This window comes from Sminthopsis crassicaudata, chromosome 2 (genome assembly GCF_048593235.1).
Source record: "Sminthopsis crassicaudata isolate SCR6 chromosome 2, ASM4859323v1, whole genome shotgun sequence".
NCBI lineage: Eukaryota > Metazoa > Chordata > Mammalia > Dasyuromorphia > Dasyuridae > Sminthopsis > Sminthopsis crassicaudata.
The window spans coordinates 657,957,625-657,978,400 of NC_133618.1; the positions used below are offsets into that span (position 1 = coordinate 657,957,625).

General features: G+C 39.3%; 2 non-coding genes across 2 annotated transcripts; one reads left to right on the forward strand and one right to left on the reverse strand.

Annotated features, from left to right (window-relative positions):
• Window positions 1–12,987: 12,987 nt before the first annotated feature.
• Window positions 12,988–13,060, reverse strand: TRNAR-UCG (transfer RNA arginine (anticodon UCG)). Its single transcript has one exon. It is a non-coding gene; the product is annotated as a tRNA-Arg (tRNA).
• Window positions 13,061–13,850: 790 nt separating this feature from the next.
• Window positions 13,851–13,922, forward strand: TRNAM-CAU (transfer RNA methionine (anticodon CAU)). Its single transcript has one exon. It is a non-coding gene; the product is annotated as a tRNA-Met (tRNA).
• Window positions 13,923–20,776: the final 6,854 nt, after the last annotated feature.

Below are 20,776 nucleotides of genomic sequence, written 5' to 3' on the forward strand. Positions count from 1 at the left end.
AGATGGGGTTGAAGAGTGGTTTGATAAATACCTCATTATTATCTCAGAAACTTAACTGTTATCACAGACCAACAGATTGTTAGCTGACTGCCAGCATTGTTTGTGAAACTAGGCATTGCCTAGGCTGGTGACTCAGGGTTATTGTCACATTTCCACATTTTCCCTAGAAGCTATATCGCATCAACTTGAAGCATATTATTTTCACCATTTTTTTTTTTTCTGTTTTTTCTTTCTTTCTTGTGGTTTTTGCCTTTTATTCTGATTTTTCTCATGACTCATATTGAAATATATAAAAATGAATGTGCATGTGTAGAGGGCCAAGATGTAAGAATCCATTTCAGGTGTTGATATTTATAGTAGCTTGGCTTACCAACTTCCCTTTTCTATATACAATAGCAGAAACATACTTCTTATTATATTGATAAGAAACCTGGCCACAGAAGCAAAATGCAAGCTCAGCTATATAAGGAAGCAAAAGCTTACCTTTGATCTTAGGATAGGAAAAGCAGCCCACAAAGGAGACTAAAGGCATTTGGGAGAAAAGTACTTGAGGACATTGGTATGATAATTTTACTCTGATGTGTATCTTAACTATTTACACCTCTGTCAAGTAGCCAAGATCCAGGCTTAATCATTTGCATCTCAGTAGATTGTGCTTGCTGGAAAGAATATAGGAATATCAAAAGTATTTTGTATCAAGTCTATAAGCATGGGAAGCATATTTGTCTCTCTCATCAATCTCATCAAAATTGGAAGAGTCATATCGAACTTCGCTCCATCTGGCCCCTGACTACACACCCTTATTTCACTACAGGAGCTGGACTTCAACATGCATGTGTAACCTAAAAATAAAATAAAATAAACAGACTATAATACTCCAGAATCTGGACCTGGATTCTCCCTTATCAGAAAAGGGGACCATGAATGCTCTATTCTCTTATGTCCATCTTTACTTAGGGCCCTTTTCCTTTGATGAGAGATCCTTTATTTATCCAAAAAATTTACTTTTAAATGGAACTGGTAAAATCATGACATAGTGGTGATGTGAGTAAACTCTGTAAAAAACCGTCTCCTATTGATCTGTAAAATTAACACTCTGAAATTCTGCCCCTTTTTGATTCCTGACCCTCCCAGACTCCGTGGAGTCTGTGAGAGAGCTTTTCAAGCTAGGCCATTTCTAAGGCAAATCACCTCCAATGATAGCCAGATCTCCATTCAAATTCAGGCTGAAAGAGCGTTCAAAGTAATTTCAATTGGGAGATTCTGGTCTGATCGGTTCAAACTGCACCCAACTCCCCAACAAGATCTACTCAATAGGTTTCTGCTCTCTCATTTTTTACAGAATGTCCAAAGCAGTAGCTGCCTGTTGAGAAGATATTCTCTTCTCGGTGACAGCCTCCATTTCCCTAATAGGACTTTGCCACTAAAGAAGTCAGTTTTTCTAGCAAAGCTGACTTTTCATCTAACAATAAACTTCCATTTTTGCCACCTAAAACTCTTTGGGTTTGTGAATTCTTTCTGAAGGACCTGCATTGACAAAAGGGGATTTCCACAACTCTCTGACTACCACTAGAACCCCATCAATAGGATAAGTCACATAGATGGAAAAGATTGAGAAATAAGCCGACTAAAATATAGTTAGATCTATTTGATATGGGATGCCCTAGAAACAGGTAGACTTGAGGAATTTATTCCAAAGGAATTTTGAAAGTGCCTACTATGCATCAGGCCTTGTGCTGGGTGCTAGGGGAAGTTCCATTCTATTAGTGCTGGAGATATATAAGTCCTTCCTTTCAAATCAAGGAAGGATAGGGGCAGCAAGGTGATGTGGCATACTGAATAGGTCAATGGACAGAGAATCAGAAAGCCCTGATTTCAAATCCAGCTTCAGACACTTAGTACTGAGTGATCCTGGGCAAGACACTTAAACCTAATTAACTAAAAAAAAAAAAAAATCAACAAGGACATCAAACTGGAAAAAAAAAGTTGACTGTCACTAGGGGTAACTCCTCTGAAAAAGTATTTTCTGAGTGATAAACCTGGGCATGAAGGAAGGTACCAACATACTTAGCTGTATCTCTTCTCCCCCACTTTTTCCCCCTATTTCTCTGTTGTCCCAATTTTCCCCCAACTGTGTTCAGGCTTCCTGGGGGTAATCCTCAGACCTCTTAAAATCTTTTGCAGATATAAATACATCCCTCCCCGTATCAAATGCATTTGAACAAAAGGATGCTCATGCAGGTGCCTCATAGCTCACTGACTACACCACCTTCTGATTAAGCTTGATTTACAATTTGATAAGAACTTTGTGCTGGTCAGCACAACAATTTTCCAAGCTTTTGGTTTGTTTCTTTCTTGTTTACTCACATATTGCTGGTAAAGAAACTCTTGGAGTTTCAGAAGAAGGAAGGGTGAAATATGCTAGCCTTTTCTTGAAATAGGTTACCTTTTTCCTAGATCTGCCCCTTCTTCTTCTTCCTTGTACCCTCTTCCTTTCCTAAAACATTGCAAGTCTAGAACCTCCATTCTAGAAATGTTCATGCCCCCAAAACTTTGCTAATTGATGGTTCTGTCTGTATGGAATAAGAATTGGAAATCAACAAAATGCACTCTGATGGGACCATGAACCTCCCTCTAGAACTACAGATCCATAGAACCTGGTCCATAGAATTTTCAGGGCTGTCCCAGTGACTAGGCTTCTAGCATAGGTGTGGCAGTAAGGGAGGTGTTCACTTCATGAAGGAAGGTGACACACTGGCCTACTTGGGAGGTACTGCCTCCTGCCCTAGTCTTGGAGGCACTGCTTGCTGCCCTAGTATTGGAGGTACTGGCTGCTGCCCTAGTATTGAAAGTACTGCTTGCTACCCTAGTAATGGAGGTACTGGCTACTACCCTAGTATCAGAGGTACTGCTTGCTACCCTAGTAATGGAGGTACTGCTTGCTACCCTAGTAATGGAGGTACTGCTTGCTGCCCTAGTATTGGAGGTACTGGCTGCTACCCTAGTATTGGAGGTACAGGGTGCTGCCCTAGTAATGGAGGTACTGGCTGCTGCCCTAGTAATGGAGGTACAGGCTGCTGCCCTAGTAATGGAGGCACAGGCTGTTGCCCTAGTATTGGAGGCACAGGCTGTTGCCCTAGTATTGGAGGCACAGGCTGTTGCCCTAGTATTGGAGGCACAGGCTGTTGCCCTAGTATTGGAGGCACAGGCTGTTGCCCTAGTATTGGAGGCACAGGCTGTCTGCCCTAGTATTGGAGGCACAGGCTTCTAACCTAGTATTAGAGGTACTGGCTGCTGCCCCCAGTAATGGAGGTACAGGCTGCTGCCTTAGCAATGGAGGCACAGGCTTCTTTCTTTCTTTCTTTATTTTATAATTATAAAATTTTTTTGACAGTATATATGCATGAGTAAATTTTTTTTTATAACATTATCCCTTGTATTCATTTTTCCAAATTATCCACTCCCTCCCCTAGACGACAGGCAATCCCATACATTTTACATGTGTTACAGTATAACCTAGATACAATATATGTGTGTAAATACCATTTTCTTGTTGCACGTTAAGTATTGGATTCCGAAAATATAAGTAACCTGGTTCTATATTCATTTCACTCAGCATCTGTTCATGTAAGTCTCTCCAAAGCTCTCTGTATTTGTCTTGCTGGTCATTTCTTACAGAGCAATAATATTCCATAACATTCATATACCATAATTTACCCAATCATTCTCCAATTGATGGACATCCATTCATCTTCCAGTTTCTAGCCACTACGAAAAGAACTGAGGCACAGGCTTCTAACCTAGTATTGGAGGTACAGACAGCTGCTCTAATCTTGGAGCTACTGGTTGCTGCCCTAGTATTGGAGGTACTGGCTTCTGCCTTAATCTTGGAGGTATGGGATTCCTGCTTCCCTATTAGTAGAGGTACAGGCAGGTACCCTACTCTTGGAGGTACTGATTGCTGCCCTTTTTTTTGGGATCATTTGGTAGAGAATACCCGAGCTGTCTTCCTTAGCTTTAGAAGAAATGAATGGAGAGTCAAAAGTGATGGTCCCAGAGCTAAAGAGCAACTTTGAGACAAGACCGTCATTGATACTTTTACCTCCTGCCACAGCCCAGTGACCATGGGGCCTAAGATCTAATCACTTTCTGGTTGTAGCCACCCAGTGTCAGGAAGATCTGAATTCATATTCTGCCTCTCACTTGCTGGATGCATGATTCTGAGTAAGTCATGACCTCTGCTTGTCTCAGTTTCCTCAATTTTAAACAGGAGATAATTATAACACCAACTTCAGAGAATTATTATAAGTACTAAATAAGACAATGCCTATAAATATCTTTTTTATTTTTATAAATATGTTAAAATATATGTTAAATCTAATATACTTATTTATATAATTATTTGCTGCACAAGAAAAATTATATCCAAAGGAAAAAAAAAAATAAGAAAACAGAATGCAAGCAAACAACACAAAGAGTGAGAATGCTATGTTGTGATCTATATTCAATTCCCATAGTCCTCTCTCTCTGGGTGTAGATGGCTCTCTTCAATACCGAACAATTGGAACTATCTGTATCATCTCCATCAGAAATGATCATCATATAATTTTGTTGTTGCCATGTATAATGATCTCAAGGTTCTGCTCATTTCACTTAGCATCAGCTCATGTAGGTCTCTCCAGGCCTCTCTGAAATCATCCTTTCTTACCAAACAATAATATTCCATAACATATATATACCATAACTTATTCAGCCATTCCCCAACTGTTGGGCATCCACTCAGTTTCCAGTTTCTTGCCACTACAAAAAGGGCTGCCACAAACATTTTTGTACATGTGGGTCCCTTTCCCTCTTTTAAGATCTCTTTGGGAATGCCTGTAAATATCTGGAACCTTTAAACATCAGCATTTACACAGCTAAAGGTTTGCAAAGCCCTCTGAATATGTTATTTCATTTTATCCTCCTGGACTGGCCTCAAGCTTTCAGCATCACTAATCATTCTTTTTGTGAAAGCCTTTAAGTCTCAATAATAGATTGAGATAAAGTTTATTTTGAAAGACTAATCCTGTCTTTGGCCACAAGTTGCAATGCCTTGGCCAGGATCTGGGTCAAAGATAATTAGTTGGAATGTAATAGGGAAAAATGTCTAATCCTTCAACTGTTGGATGGGCCTGAGGCATTGTTAGGGTAACCATTTTTATTTAAAAAAAAAAAAAAAAGTTTTAATTTAGTGGTAGTTGGGTAGTGATGTGGCAGCCAAAAGAACTAATAGTCTCTCTGATAGTGTTGACTGAGTCCAGAACATGAAAGGTGATACCTGCTGAAGGCATATGGAGGCACCAGGATAGCTCAGTGGATAGAGTGCTAGAACTGGAATAAGGAAGATCTGGGTTCAGACATATACTGGTTGTATGACTCTGCACAAGACACTCAACCTCTGTTTACCTAATATGTTTACCTAAAACATTTTAGTAGCTTTAGCCAAGAAAACCTCATGATGAGGTCAAAAAGACTCAAGACTGAACAACAAGAAGGTGGCTGTATATAGTGTATTATGTTCAATCCTAGGCAACATATTTTGGAAGTCAAAGCTACAAATGGATAAAGTTGGGCTAGTTAGGTCTTGAAGAAATCCTATCCTATGAAAACGTTTAGGTGAAACTGGAAAAAAAAAAAAAGAGCTAGGGGGCCCATGTTATGCTTTGCTGTCTGCAGATCTCTGAAGCTTTGTTATAGGAAAGGATTAGATCTATTCTGCTTGGCATGATAGAATAGAATTAGTGTCAGTGTGGGGGGAGGAGATAGATTTCAATGAAAAAATAATGGGGACCTTCCTCATAATTAGAATTGTCTCCAAGTGGAGGGGACAGCTCTGGGGTAAGGTGACGTCTTCTCTGGCTCCTGGAAGTCATTGTCACTTTTCTGGGATGAGGAAGAGTGATTTTGTATTTCAGGAAGGGGGTGGACTAGGTGACTTAGCAAGGCTAAGATTCTTTGACTGAATTCATTATTCTATAAGGATGTAGGTTTCCTAAATCTATGACTACCTCTACTGATAAGGTCCTGAGTAACTTGAGTGCAGTTAGCAGAGAAAGATTGAAGATTGAAGGGTTGATGAAATTGTTCCCTGAGGCAAGCAGGAAAGACCACTGATGGGGATCAATTTAGTCTCATAGTCCCACCCTCTGTGGAGGTTGTGGCTGGCCAGTTCTGGTCAGAAATCTGAGTTATGTCAAACTCCAGAGGTTGAATTTCCCCTACAAAACTATCCATATCTCACGCCACCTTTGCTGGACTCCTTTTAGGTCAGTCCACCTTTTGGGTCAAATACTCTGCTTTGTAGGGTCTCTCCTTTCATCCCCCACCATACCTCTATTCTTTTCTCCTTTTTATAGCTAACTCTTTGTACATGTTTTTATTAAAGCTTTTTATCTTTCAAAACACAAGTGTGGACTTGCAAAACCTTGTGTTCCAATTTTCTTTCCCTTCCCTCATGCCCTCCCCTAGATGGCAAGTCCAATACATGTTAAACATGGTAGAAAAATATCTAACTCATTTAGGGTGCTAAACTCCTTTATAGATTTAGCCTGCCAGCTAAGGGTATATTCCAACCTCAAAGAGTGTTTCTTTTCTCCTAGTTTATTGTGAGTTACACGAGGGAACTTGTCTTTTCCATCATTAATTGTTCAAACTCCTTTCCTTGTTAACTATATGCTCTCTCAGCTCTATTTCATATTTATGACTCCTGGTGTCTATTGTATCTCTTCATTTTGTCTTTAACCTCTTCCAAAGAAATCTTTTGCCAAAGAGAATGGCCATTGTGAATCCTTCACAAGACCGAGTCCCAATATTTGGTGCTTGGAGTCTCATCATTTGGTGCTAAACCCCAAACACATCATTTGCAACCAGAAATCGCCTACATTAATCACATCATCTACCAGGCTCAGAGAAGATAGACCAAAGTATTCTTATAGGAGGCCAGGAAGAGAGAAAATTTAAGACTGAGGGAACTGGGAAAACTATTCTATCTTTCCTTTTGATGATGAAGATGATGATGATGTCAAAGAAGAAAAAGAATAGTAGAAGAAAAAGAAAAAACTTCTCTCTCCACCTCCCCCAATCCTCACCACTGCCTCCATACCCATGAAATCTATTTTTGAAGGGTCAGAAGGTAGCTAAAACTTAGTCCCAGATGGAATTAGGGGTTGGTAAACTCCTCTCTTACCAGCTATATATACAAACTGTGAATCTCAGTTCATAAATGCCCATTTCTTTTTCTTATGATAATCTTAAAAAAGGTTATACATATATGTTCATTTTTAACATATTTCCATATCAGCCATGTTGGGAAAGAAAAATCAGAACAGAAAGGAAAAACAAGAAAAAACAAAAGAAAAAAAAAAGGGTGAAAATAGTATGCTTTGATCCTCATTCAGTCTCCATAATTCTCTCTCTGGATACAGATGACATTTTCTATCCCAAGTCTATTGAAATTGCCTTGGATCCCTGAATTGATAAATATATTATTCTATATATTATTAAATATATTATATATTAAAATATAAATATATTATTCTACAATCTGAATGTTTTGGATATTTGGATGTTTTGTATTTATGTGATGAGAGTGAAATATATCTATCTATGATGACTGAAAAAAAAAAAGACTCTGAGGGAAGGTAGAAAGTCAGTCAATTAATGAATAAACATTTATTAAGTATCCACAATGTGCCCGACACTAAAGTAACTGCTAGATGTGTATTTGTGCATGTATATTCATATATATATGCAAGTATATAGCTATATTTATATATACAGAATAAATTCAAAATAAATACAAGGGAGGTAAAATAGGGTAGGAGGGTACTGGCAGTTGGGGGAAAGTATGTTGGAAGTTTTTCTCACACATTCTTGTGGGTTTTCTGTGGGTTGAGGTGGGGGGGAAGGAAAGGAAGTGGGTGAGGGAAGGTTGTATGTGGCAAGAGTTTTGGCAGGCTGTCAGCTTCAGGATGGTTCAAGGCTCTTGAAATTGAGTAGAAGGAGGTCACAACAGCTTTAAGAACTGGTCCCCAGCATGTGACTCTATGGGGAAAGGAGAACAAACTTTTATACAGCGTACCTACTATGTACCAGGCACTGTGCTAAGCTATTACAAATATTACCTAATTTGATCCTCCCAACAACCCTTTGAGATGGATGCTATTATTATCCCCGTTTTATAGTTGATGAAATTATAGATTGATGACTTTTATTCTGAGGTTTGTTATGTGATGGTTGGTGCTCCATGGCCAAATCTCGGGTCTGAGCCACATTGGAAGGCTTTTCTATAAAGATGCAACATTCTCTCCCATGTTTCTCATTTGTATAGTTTCTGGCACTACCCACAGCCCTAAACCCCCAAATCTTCAAAAAACGAGATGAAGGGAAGGTAGGAATGAGGATTCCTCTCAACTCCCCCTCTACCCATCCCATTCCTTTAAATAACACTTTAAAATCTGATCAGGGCTTTACAAATATGATCTTATTTGAGCTTCACAAGCTAACCCAGTATTACTTTTATATTCCAATGGATCGGTGATCTTATTTCAATTATTAATGGTCTCTTTGTATAACTATGTATTTATATTGGATACAGAGTGTCCTCAAAAGTTTTAGTGTCATTTTAAGCTTTACTAGCTTGGGATAGCCAATATATCCTACATTATATAGGATATCCTATATATACTTATCTAATTTATATCCTATATTTACTTATCTAGTTTGTTCCTTGAATTAATGGGATTGAGAATTAATGAATTAGTGGCTGAGACATATTTCAAGCAAAAAGTCAAGTGTCAAAATAACCCAAGAAACAATGAGGAATTCTCACTCAAGTTATCGGTTCATTCATTATAAATCTCAATCATTTCTGTCTTTCTTCCTGTTCTGCAACTTCCCAGCCTTTCCTGTTTACCATCCTCACATTGATACACTCCTTCAAGCAAACAAACATACATAAAAAAAGAGAACTGGATATTATTGAGAAATCAAGAGAGTGGGAGGGAAAATGTATGATGGAAGAATGTTTTTTTTACTTTTTTCAGCTTCACGTATGGAAATTAATTTTACAATCCCACTTACTGAAATAATGTACAATTCTATTATTCTTTAGGACTTTACTTATAAAAGGCTCTCCTCTGAAATAAAGTGATGTTGGTATTAGCATTCCCATTTTACAGAACAGAAAAATGAGGAGCAGAGAGTTGAAGCTAATAAACTGTCAGAAATAAGAATTCTTTCCTATGTAGAGTTAGATCTGAAAGGGGTCATTAAAGGGCATCTAGTTCATCTTAACCACCTCATTTCCTCATAAACAAAGATTTCTCATTTTAGGTTCAGCACCCAATTTTTAAGAACAAATTCTATGATACCAAGTCTCAAACTAGAATATAAAACAGCAACCATCAAAATTATTTGGTTCTGGTTTAAATAAATAAATAAATAAATGTATAAATATATTGATGAATGGAACCCTTTAGGAATATAATATATAGAAACAAATATCATCAACTCAAGGCAATCAATATATTTTAAGCATATACTAGGCAGGGACTGCACTGAATATACAAACAAAGGCATAAAATAGTCCCTTCACTCAAGGGGCTCAGAGTCTAATTATAACATGGTATTTGTTAAATCCAAAGGCTACAATTCCCAAGTTAAGGACTTGCTATTCAACAAAAACCACTTGGAAAACCAGAAAGCAATGTAGCAGAAATTAGGTTTAGACCAACAACTCACACCATATGCTACAAAAAGTTAAAAGTTTTACTGTTGCCTTTTAAAAAATATATTACAGCCACTTCTAGATACTCTCCTTCTCTACAATCTATACAATACAGACAGCATTCTAAAACAATAGTCCTCCATCTTACTATAGAAGAGAGGAACAATCTATTCTCTCCATCTATCTATAATCTTTTAAAAAAAAAAACTATTTTAAAAATATTTATTTTTCCCAATTACATGTAAGAACAATTTTAATATATTTTTTAAATTTTGAATTCTAAATTCTTTCTCTCTTCCCCTTCTTCCTTCCTGAGATGGTAAGCCATTTGATATAGGTTATACATGTGCAATCATGCAAAACATTTCCAAATAAGTCAAGTTGTAAATGAAAACACAGACCAAAAAAATCCAATCCAAAAAAGAAAGTGAAAAACAGGATGTTTTAACCTTCATTTAGACTCCATCAGTTCTTTCTTTGGAGGTGAGTGGCATTTTTTAACACTAGTCCTTTGACATTTTCTTGGATCACTTAATTGCTGAAATTAGCCAAGTCATTCAGATTTGATCCTTGTACAACACTGTTATTACTGGGTACTAAGTTTCCTAGTTCTTCTCCATGTGTCTATAATCTTAAAAAAAAAAAAAAAAAATTAAGAACAGATTTCTTCCCTAATCTGGAGGATCTGAGTTTAATGACTTCCTTTGATATTGGGATAACTAAGTTTTCTGAAATAGTAGGAGGAAAGGGCTTTGAGAGTCTTGGACTTTTTTTTTTCTGAATTAATTGGAGTTAAATGACTTGTTCAGGATCACACAGCCAGAAAATGTTAACTGTCTGAGGCCAGATTTCCTCCTGACTTCAGGGCTGGTGCTCTAGCCACCTCACCAACTAGTTGCCCCATACCTTGGACTTTTAAAGAAAAAAACTCAAATCTGTTTTGAGCTTTTTAATGGCACTTCAGCTTCATTGGTTCTGGGACTAGAAAGTTGGTTTCCTTCCTCTTCTTTGAGTTTTGAACTTATTGAGAGCCAGAGGGACAGAGACAGAGACCAAGTCACAGTGTGTGTGATGAGTGACTTCCTGAGTTCCAACTAGGTAATCAACTGGACTTCCCTGTGTCCTATCAGCAAAATGTCAATGAGGGTGTGTCTACACCCTCTTGGGGAGTGTCCTTCACCGGCCTCCAAACACCAGGTAATTTGGTCTCATCAAATTAGTCAAGGATTTCCCAGGTCCTGACTCCACCCTGAGGTATAAGTTACTGGATTGCCATCCGAGTGCTTTGCCATCAGACCCAGTGCCCTTTCTAGTACACTGTCTGCCATCCTCCTATAAATGTCAGAACCTGCTGTGAACTCAGCTGACTTGGGAGTATTTCATTCAATCCTTTACAATGGTCGTCAAACTTTTAAAATAGGGGCCAGTTCACGGTCCCTCGGATTGTGGGAGGGCCGGACTCTGTCTCCGTCCCTCAGCCCATTTGCCATAACCCAGCAGGCCGCATGTGGCCCATGAGCCATAGTTTGAGCATTTGTTAAACTCCTTAATATGTGCCGGGCCTGCGTTCTAGGACAGAAGGGAGATATTCCTGCCCACCGGGTGCTTCCATTCTACCGGGTGTCTCTCAGCACACACTGACAAAGGTAGCCAGGAAAGGTGGCCCAGAGGAGGATGGGAGCTTGTCAGGTGTGTTCCCATAGCAACAGTGGACTTAATTTTAGGTTATCGTCCCTCGGGCATGAGATTGAGGAGGAGATGGGCTCAGAGGAAAAGAGTGCTGCCGGTGGAGCAGGCGGCCTGATGGCAAGATGCCCCCCACTTTTACATATTCTGCACACCTCTACATATTTACAGGGTGGGATGGATAGAGCTCAAGCCAGGAAGCCTTCGGTTCATATCTGATCTTCGCCCTTTAAGCTGCACCATCCTGGGGGAATGACTTAATATCAGTCTTCCAGTTTGTTTTTTTTTTAATTATGATACTTAGTTTCCAGGGTTGTCAAAGATCAAATGACATTAAAAAAAAATACTCAAAGAGCTATAGAAATGCAAGCTATTATTATTATTGTTTTCTTTTTCATTAAAGTGGGAGCTCCTTGAGGTCAGGGGCTATTTTTAGCCTTTCTTTGCGTTTCTAGAATTTGGTCCAGTGCCTGGCACATAATAAGAATTTAACGAATGCTTGTTGATTGACTAATCGGTGGACGGGACTGACGCAGGGCGTCTGGGATCAGCAAAAAAGAGAAGGGAGGGTTGTATCACCCTCACGTCCATGCCAGTCAGCTCTGGGAGAACAACCGTGCAGAAACTCCCCTCTGGTTGAAAACAGCAGAGTGTCGAGAGGACGGGGCCTAGGGGAAGCAGCCACAGGGGCAGTACACTCGTTTGTCCGGAACTCTCCAGTGTCTAACTGGGCTCTGGCCTCCTAGATCGGGAGACCGGGCTGCTTGCGCGCTTTCCATGTCGGAGGCGGATCTGGGTTCAGATTCTGCGGGAGTGGCCAACTTGAGCTGGTAAGGGGGTTTTCTCACCTGGAAACTTCCTTTACCAATGAAATTTCATGTCGGGCCCCTCTCTGCTGAAATCCAAGGGATATTAGAGGATAGCAGAGCTCCTGCCTCCATAATGGCCCCCTCTGGAGTAAGATATGTTCCTTTTCAGTAAGCAGCAAGATAACTGTGTAAATATGTATATGTATAGTTAACATGTATGGGACTACCTGCCATCTGGGGAGGGGGTGGGCAGGAAGGAGAGGAAAAAGTTGGAACAGAACGTGTTGCAAGAGTCATAGTTGAAATATTACCTATGCATATGCCTTGTCAATAAAAAGCTATAATTAAAAAAAATTAATCTTAAAAAAAATTTAATCTTAAAAAAAAAAAAAAAAAAAGTAATATTAGACTTCCGAAGTACTTGTGGACCAGACGTTGAAAAAAATGGAAATTTCCGGTCTCGAGTGATCAGGACTGGAAGCCTTAGGAAAAAAGTCTCTTCCTTTGAAAAAAGGTTTTCAGAACTCCCTCCCCCCCTCCCCTCGCCTTTACCTCTAGTTCACGTGGCTGTTAACGGCTTCTGCCCGGTGAGTTAGGAAACGGTCCAAAGACAAGAAAAAAGGGGTCTTTAGTTTCCAGCAGGCTTTTCCCAATTCCCGGCTCCCCATCTGGGAATCAGGTAGGGAAGTGAAATTAATGATCCAAAAAAAAAAAAAAAAAAAAGTACAACCACGAAGGGATTCGAACCCTCAATCTTCTGATCCGAAGTCAGACGCCTTATCCATTAGGCCACGTGGTCGCTACGAGAACAAGGGCTGCTAGAGACTTTGAAAATACCACAAAGCCTTTTTTTTTTTTTTTTTTTTTTTTGGACTGCGGATGCTGAGAAATAATAAAGGTGAATGTCTCAGCGAGATTGAAGCCACAGGAAGTGGACCGTCTCCTTAGCAACACATCCCCGCTTCTGGCAGGGATCGCTTCCGAGGCCGGCCTCCCCAGAACCACCAGCCGCGGTGTCCGCAGCCAGGCTCTGTGGGGGTTGCAGAGCCCGGCCACAGCACCCGCCGCCTTTTCCCGTGTGGGCCCCTGGACAATGGCGAGCGCGCTCTGACCCTGCGGAGGACCCAGGCCGGCACCGAGCGGATGCACACACATCCCAGACACACTGACTTTTCTCTGGCGCGTAGTAAGCCCCTAATAAACGCTTGTGGTTCATTGATGGGCCGGAGGACGTTGGACATCTAGTGACCATTACATTTTCTCCTATCTGGGCCGGCCCGTTCTGGCCAAGAGATGTGGGAGGAGTCTGGGGCAAAGGAGCAACATTAAGAAACTCCAGTGGGGAGCAGGGGCAGAGCTCAAACTTGAGCCCCTTAGCCCCACAGCCGGGGTCGCCCCTGGGAGCGTTAACACGGGGCTACACGCGTTCCCTTTTCCCGCTAGCGCGGAGGGAAAGGAAAGACTCCGGGGGAGGAAGTCTCTCAGGCTGCTTCCCGGAGGACCCACCTAAGCCCAGACAATGGATTGTTTCCCCGAGGCTAAGTGGAGAATCGGTGATAGGGGCGGATTCAAGGGGCGTCCTCCCGCCGAGCAGAGTGGCGCAGCGGAAGCGTGCTGGGCCCATAACCCAGAGGTCGGTGGATCGAAACCACCCTCTGCTAAGTGCATTTTGAAAATTCGAGAGACATTCGTTTAAATAATTCTCTCGTCAAATTAAGTGGAAGAAGAAAGCTCGTAGGTGGAAAGGAAAAAAAAAAATAAGCTGGTGCAGCTGCGGAGCTTTGCAGGTGGCCCGGCCGCCTTCCCCGGCTTCTTCTCCGGGCGGTTCCCCCCCGGCTTGCGGAGCCCGAAACCTCCCCCACTCTTACAGAGCAGCTGCAAGTGCGTGCAGACGTCTGTAAAACGCAGATTCAATTTAAAATTATTTATTAAAGGCACGCTTTGTTCCCAGATCAGAGGCTGACAATTACATCCCCTAATCAAGTCAACAAGCATGTTTCACAGTGAGGGTTTATTTCTTATGTTATTGTTATTTACTGAAATAGAATAGTTTTTTTTTGTTTTTTTTTAAAGCTTTTACAATATCAGAGGCACTCTTGGATGGGTGGACGTAATCTTAGACTATTATAAAGGGGTGGCCAATAACTCCTTGCTTCTCCAGGCCTGGGAGGCGTCCAAATCCTTTCTCTCTTCATACTTGCAACCCAAATCTTTATTAAGGACTAGTTTTCCTTTTCCTTATTAATCATATTGTGAAAGAAACATGAGAACAAAAGGGGGAAAAAAGTGAAGCAAAAAAAAAAAAATGAAAATAGTTTGCTTCCATCTTCATCTGGATACAGATGGCTATTCCCTCCCAAGTGTACTAGGAGTTGTCTTGGCTTAACTCTATCATAGACCTTCACGTAATCTTGTTACTGTGTACCATGTTCTCCTGGTTCTGCTCACTTCACTTCATATCAGTTCATGTCATGAAGTCAGCCTGCTCATTTTTTTATACCAGCTTTTTATTTTTCCAAATACACGCCAAGATAGTTTTCAACATGCACCTTTGCGAAATGTGTTGCAAAATTTTCTCCCTTCCTCTCTCCCCCCTCCTTTAGACAGCAAGCAATCCAATATAGGTTAAATATGTGCAACTCAACATATTTCCACGTTCATCATGCTGAGCAAGAAAACAAGATAAAAAAGGGAAAAAACAAGCAAAAATCAACAACAAAGATGAAAACATGATGCTTTGATCCACATATATTCTCCCTCTTGAGGATGACTCTTTCCATCATAAGTCTGTTGGAATTGCCTAGAATCTCCCCAATATTGAAAAGAGCCAAGTCCATCACACTGACCATCACATCATTTTGTTGTTTCTGTGTACAATGTTCCCTTGGTTCTGCTCCCTTCACTCAGCATCAGTTCATGCAAGTCTTTTCAGGCTTTTCTGAAATCAGCCTTATAAATCAGTTTCTTATAAAACAATAGTATTCCACATCCAGCCATTCTGGAGAGCAATTTGGAACTATGCTCAAAAAGTTATCAAACTGTGCATACCCTTCGATCTAGCAGTGTTTCTACTGGGCTTATATCCCAAAGAGATCTTAAAGGAGGGATAGGGACCTGTATGTGCAAGAATGTTTGTGGCAGCCCTTTTTGTAGTGGACAGAAACTGGAAATTGAATGGATGCCCATCAATTGGAGAATGGCTGAATAAATTGTGGTATATGAATGTTATGGGATATTATTGTTCTGTAAGAAATGACCAACAGGATGATTTCAGAAAGGCCTGGAGAGACTTACACGAACTGATGCTGAGTGAAATGAGCAGGACCAGGACATCATTATAGCCTTCAATAAGAATATTATATGAAGATCAATTCTGATGGACGTGGCCATCTCCAACAATGAGATGAACCAAATCGGTTCCAACAGAGCAGCAATGAACGGAACCAGCTACCCCCAATGAAAGAACTCTGGGAGATGATTGTGAACCACTATATAGAATTCCCAATCCCTCTAATTTTGTCTGCCTGCATCTTTGATTTCCTTTACAGGCTAATTGTACACTATTTCAAAGTCCAACCCTTTTTGTACAGCAAAACAACTGTTTGGACATGTATACATATATTGTATTTAATTTATACTCTAACATATTTAACATGTATTGGTCAAGCTGCCATCTGGGGGGGGAAGGAGGGGAAAAATAAGAACAAAAGATTTGACAATTGTCAATGCTATAAAATTACCCATGCATATATCTGGTAAATAAAAACTATTATAAAAAAATAAAAAACAATAGTATTCCATTACATTCATATACCATAACTTATTCAGCCATTCCCCAATCCTTTGGGCACTGACTCAGTTATCCAAGGAGACTAGTTTTCTTGAGTTTACAGTGGGCTTTCTTTTCTCCCAAGCTTCTTCTAGTGTTTAGTGGTTGTCTCTGTATCAGCGACTGCCTGAAGAGTGTCTCCCTCAATTCTACTCCAAGCTTTTTTTTATTGTCTCTCCAACTATAGAAAGGGATGCCTCAGAGAGATGAGATAGTAATTCCCTCCTTCTCTGGTGATTCTGGCCCTATCGGCCCTGCCTTAGGAATGTATCTTTTCAGTCACTCAATGGACCTTTCCATTTCAGCAGGAAAAGAAGGGGCTGCACTTTTTCAGGGAATCATTGGGTATGAATACCTGCTCAATAGAGGAATGCAGCTTCATGTCTGATACTGAACCAGTTAAATACACTGGAGAACAGATCTTTCCCTTCACTAATGATGGATTAGAAATGACATTTTCTAGTAGCTCTTCTTCAGAACTTTTCTGAATCATATGATGAAAGAAAGAGAAGAGTAGAGAGTCAAGGATGTTTGGTGGGTTTTTTGCGTTTGCTTTTGTACAAAGGTTCCATTTTTATTTTCCACCTTGTTTTGTTTATCATCTTGAGGATGCTAACCTTATTAGAGGGAGGAGAAGGGACACCTTTGGCTAAAAGCATGTTCAGGAAATGAGAACTTTTTTTTTTTTTTTCTTTTCTTTTTGAAATGAGAACATTAAATGATGGTTGAATATGTATTTTTAAAAACATGTTTATCATAGATTAGATTGCTTGCCATCTAGGGGAGAGAGTGGGAGGAAAGGGGGGAGGATTTTGGAACCCAAGGTTTTGCAAGAGTCAGTGTTGAAAAATTATCCATTCATACGTTTTGAAAATAAAAGGCTTTAATAAAAAATAGTATATTAATTTTAAAATTATGGTTGAATCTAATATCAGATTGGTATAGTTGCTTTTAAATTCCCACCTGTCACTGAAGGAACTCATTTTCTCTTTTAGCCCATTCATTCAGCCCAAAGAGATTTTCCTGTTGTTGATTTACCAATCAGTTTATATTGTTTCAGTAGTCTTGGAAGAACTTCATGCTTGTAGAGGCAGCTAGATTATGTCATTTTGAGGAAATCTCCTTCTCTGGGTATGGAAAATAGTCAAAGCAGCACCTCTTCCTGGGTTTTCCTGAATCCAGGGCCCCAGGGCTTACTGCACACAGCTTGGGGAATCTGACTTAAGCCCCATACTATCTCTAGGTAAAATCCTAACCAAGTGGAGCCCTGGGGATAAACTGTCCCACTTTCACCAGTTTCTACCTCATTTTGAAATAATAAATAATTCATGATGTCATACACAGCCTCAGAACTTCTGATGTCATCCAAAGCCTTTTGCAATCACGACTGACCCCTGTTCTTAAACTGGCTGTTCTTCAGAAAGGAGTGGAGCCCCCACATCTGCCCCTGTGTTTCCCTTTTGTCTTCCTTTCTTTGGGCACAGAGGGAAATTATATCTTTTGTGGATATTTAGTTTCACTTCAGATGAATTTGAATTTCACTTCACTTGCCCATTAAAAAATCAAATGTAGCTCTCTCATCAATCCTTTGCAGTGTACAGTTCTGAGTTCCTTAGAAAACCTGGGCCTTTGACTTCAAAAAAACCCTCAGAGAGAAAACCCTTTTCCTTAACCTTCCTTCCTCCTCCCCCTGCTTTCTCAATTCTCTTACATAACAAGCTAATCTTAGAAAACCTCACACAAATGAACACAAATGGAACAGAAAGCCAAAAATTGAGATTAAAAACAACTTTCTTTCCTTGCTTTAATCTCACTTAATTTACTCACTTTACCTGACAACTAGAATAATTTTGACACAGCTCAGCCTGAAAAGGTTAAGAATAGGACCTCAAGGTCCTCTTGGGCAATCCCACACACCTTTATACTTTAATTTACTTAATTTAAAAAAAAATTATTTTCCCCATATATGCAAACAATTATTTTTTTCAGTTTATACATATACATTCATTTTTTCCATATTCATATTGGGGGAAAAATAAGAATAAAAGGGAAAAACATGAAAAAAAATGAAAATAGCATGTTTCCATATAGATTATTTGGTGGTAGTTTCCATCCAAAGTTTATTGGGATTTTGTTGAATCATTTAACCACCAAGAAGAACCATTTCTATTATAGTTGACCACTACACAGTCCTGTACAATACCCAGAATTCATTATTCAACACCCTGGTCCTGTAAGAAATTCAGAATACACTGGTAGTGCTTTGGGGCTTACCAGTAATTGGTTTCCTAAGCTGAATACTCATAATATTTTGAATTTCCCAATTGACCTCTTACTATGTATACAGATTTTCTTTCTCTCATCCCCACATAGCTTAGTGGAGGGGATCTTTTTTCTTTTAGGCATATCTACCTTATGATAGCCTCCCTGTGAGAATTAAAATTAGGGGGAAAAAGTGACAGCACAAACTTAACAACAGACATATAGTCACATATATGCTTACCTATATAAAATGTACTTAGTGGTAAAAGGGAGAGTCAGATCATGGTCAGAGTCCTAAGGGTGAATTCTCCTTGTGGAGAAACTCTTCATGTGGACTCATTTGAGGGGGGCTCCTTCCTAAAAATCTAGAGTGAAAAGGCTTTGATTCCTTCCTCTTTAACCATAACTGTGATGATTAAAAAGTTTTGAGACATTGTTTCTGGGTAATTTAATAATTTCATTAATAAGACCAGCAAGTTATTTTTTTTACATTTTTAATCATTTTTATTGAAGTTTATATTTTCAAAACATATGCAAGAATAATTTTTTCAACAATGACCCTTGAAAAACCTTGTATTCTAATTTTTCCTCGTCCCTTCCTCTCACCCTCTCCCCTAGATGGCATGTAATCCAATATATGTTCAATATGGTAAAATATAGGTTAAATCTAATGTAGGAATGCATATTTATACAATTATCTTACTGCACAAGAAAAATCATATCAAAAAGTTAAAAAATGAAAAAAAATGAGAAAGAAAATAAAATTCAAGCAACTAGAACAAATAGAATAAAAATACTATGTTATGATCCACACTCAGTACCCACAGTTCTCTATGGATGTATTTAGCTCTCTTCCTTACAAGACCATTGGAACTGGCATGAATCATCTCATTGTTGAAAAGGTGATCAATTCTGACCATTCATCAATTGGAGAATGGCTTGAATTCTTATAAATTTGAGTCAATTCTCTATCTATTTTAGAAATGAGACCTTTATCAACTCTTGAATGAAAAAATGTTTTCCCAGTTTATTGCTTTCCTTCTAATCTTGTCTGTATTTTGTTTGTACAAAAACTTTTTAACTTAATATAATCAAAATTATCTATTTGTGTTCAATAAAGATCTCTAGTTCTTCTTTGGTGACAAGCAAGTTATTAATAAAAAGAGGGTCCTTTGGACATCTCTCAGACCAATGGTCAACAAGCATTTATTACAAGTACCAGCTTTGGTGCCACAGACACTTAGCTAAATACTGGGAAGACAAAAACAATTCCTGCTCACAAGGAGTTCACAGTCTACATTTGAAATCTGTTCTTTGTCTATTTGTCTTGGATGAAATAATATGAAAAATAAAATAATATTTTTTGAGTCACATCTGTAGAGAACACTCCTAATCTGTAGTGTCTGGGAAAGGTGTACAGAGGCCTGAATAGACTTTGTTGGCTTTTCACTTGACACAATTTCTTCTGGTAGTGCTCATTCACACATAAACCCATTCCCTCATCCCCAGTGGCTCCCTGGCTCTGGGGTCAAAGGACAATGTCATTGAGAGATTTCAGAATGGAAAACAAGACCAGAGTGCCTTATTCAGGTACTTCAGGCCCACCTAGGACACTTAATGCTATGACAGACAGCTCCCTTATGGGCAAGCATGGGTCTCAAGAGTATACCCACTTTTTTCCCTTCCCTGTTGAGACATATTCCCACTCTTCAGATTCCTGGGGGTGCTGGTGACAAGTCTAAGGACCATAAGAACCATGAAATGTTGGAAAAGTTGGGATATTTTGGAGATGAAATGGTTAGATATGTGGATTTTGAATCCAGGAACTTTAGACTTTGTAAAAACAAAACAAATACATAAAATCCATCCCAGCCCCCTTTCATTTAAAGAAATATATCTTTCAGGCAAGATATCTCATAGAAATGGATGGTAGGATTGTTGACTTAATTTGTCATGAGGGGGAAATGGGGGAATTCAAGAACACATGCTTGCAAGGGAAAGTGATCTGTGGTCCTTCTGAATTTCTAGTCAGATTAAGCAATTCTGGAGGAATTTGACTGGGTTTGTTTCTCCAAAGAACTTGTTCCTTTGAAACAGTGAAAAAAGTGTTAGCAGGAAAAAGCTACGTGGTACCAGGTCAAAAAGGGATGTAAATTTTCTTCTTTTATGATTCCCCCCCAATATCTATATATTTTAATTAGTTTTTCATCAGTTAAATTCTCTTTTGTGCACTGGTATACATAACATTAGAAAAGCTTATTGTTGAGACTATATGATGATCAATTCTGATGGACATTGCTCTCTTCAATAATGAGATGATTCAAACCAGTTCCAATTGTTCAGTGATGAAGAGAGCCATCTAAACCCAGAGAGAGAACTATGGGAAATGAGTATGGACCACAACATAGTGGTCTCACTTTTTTT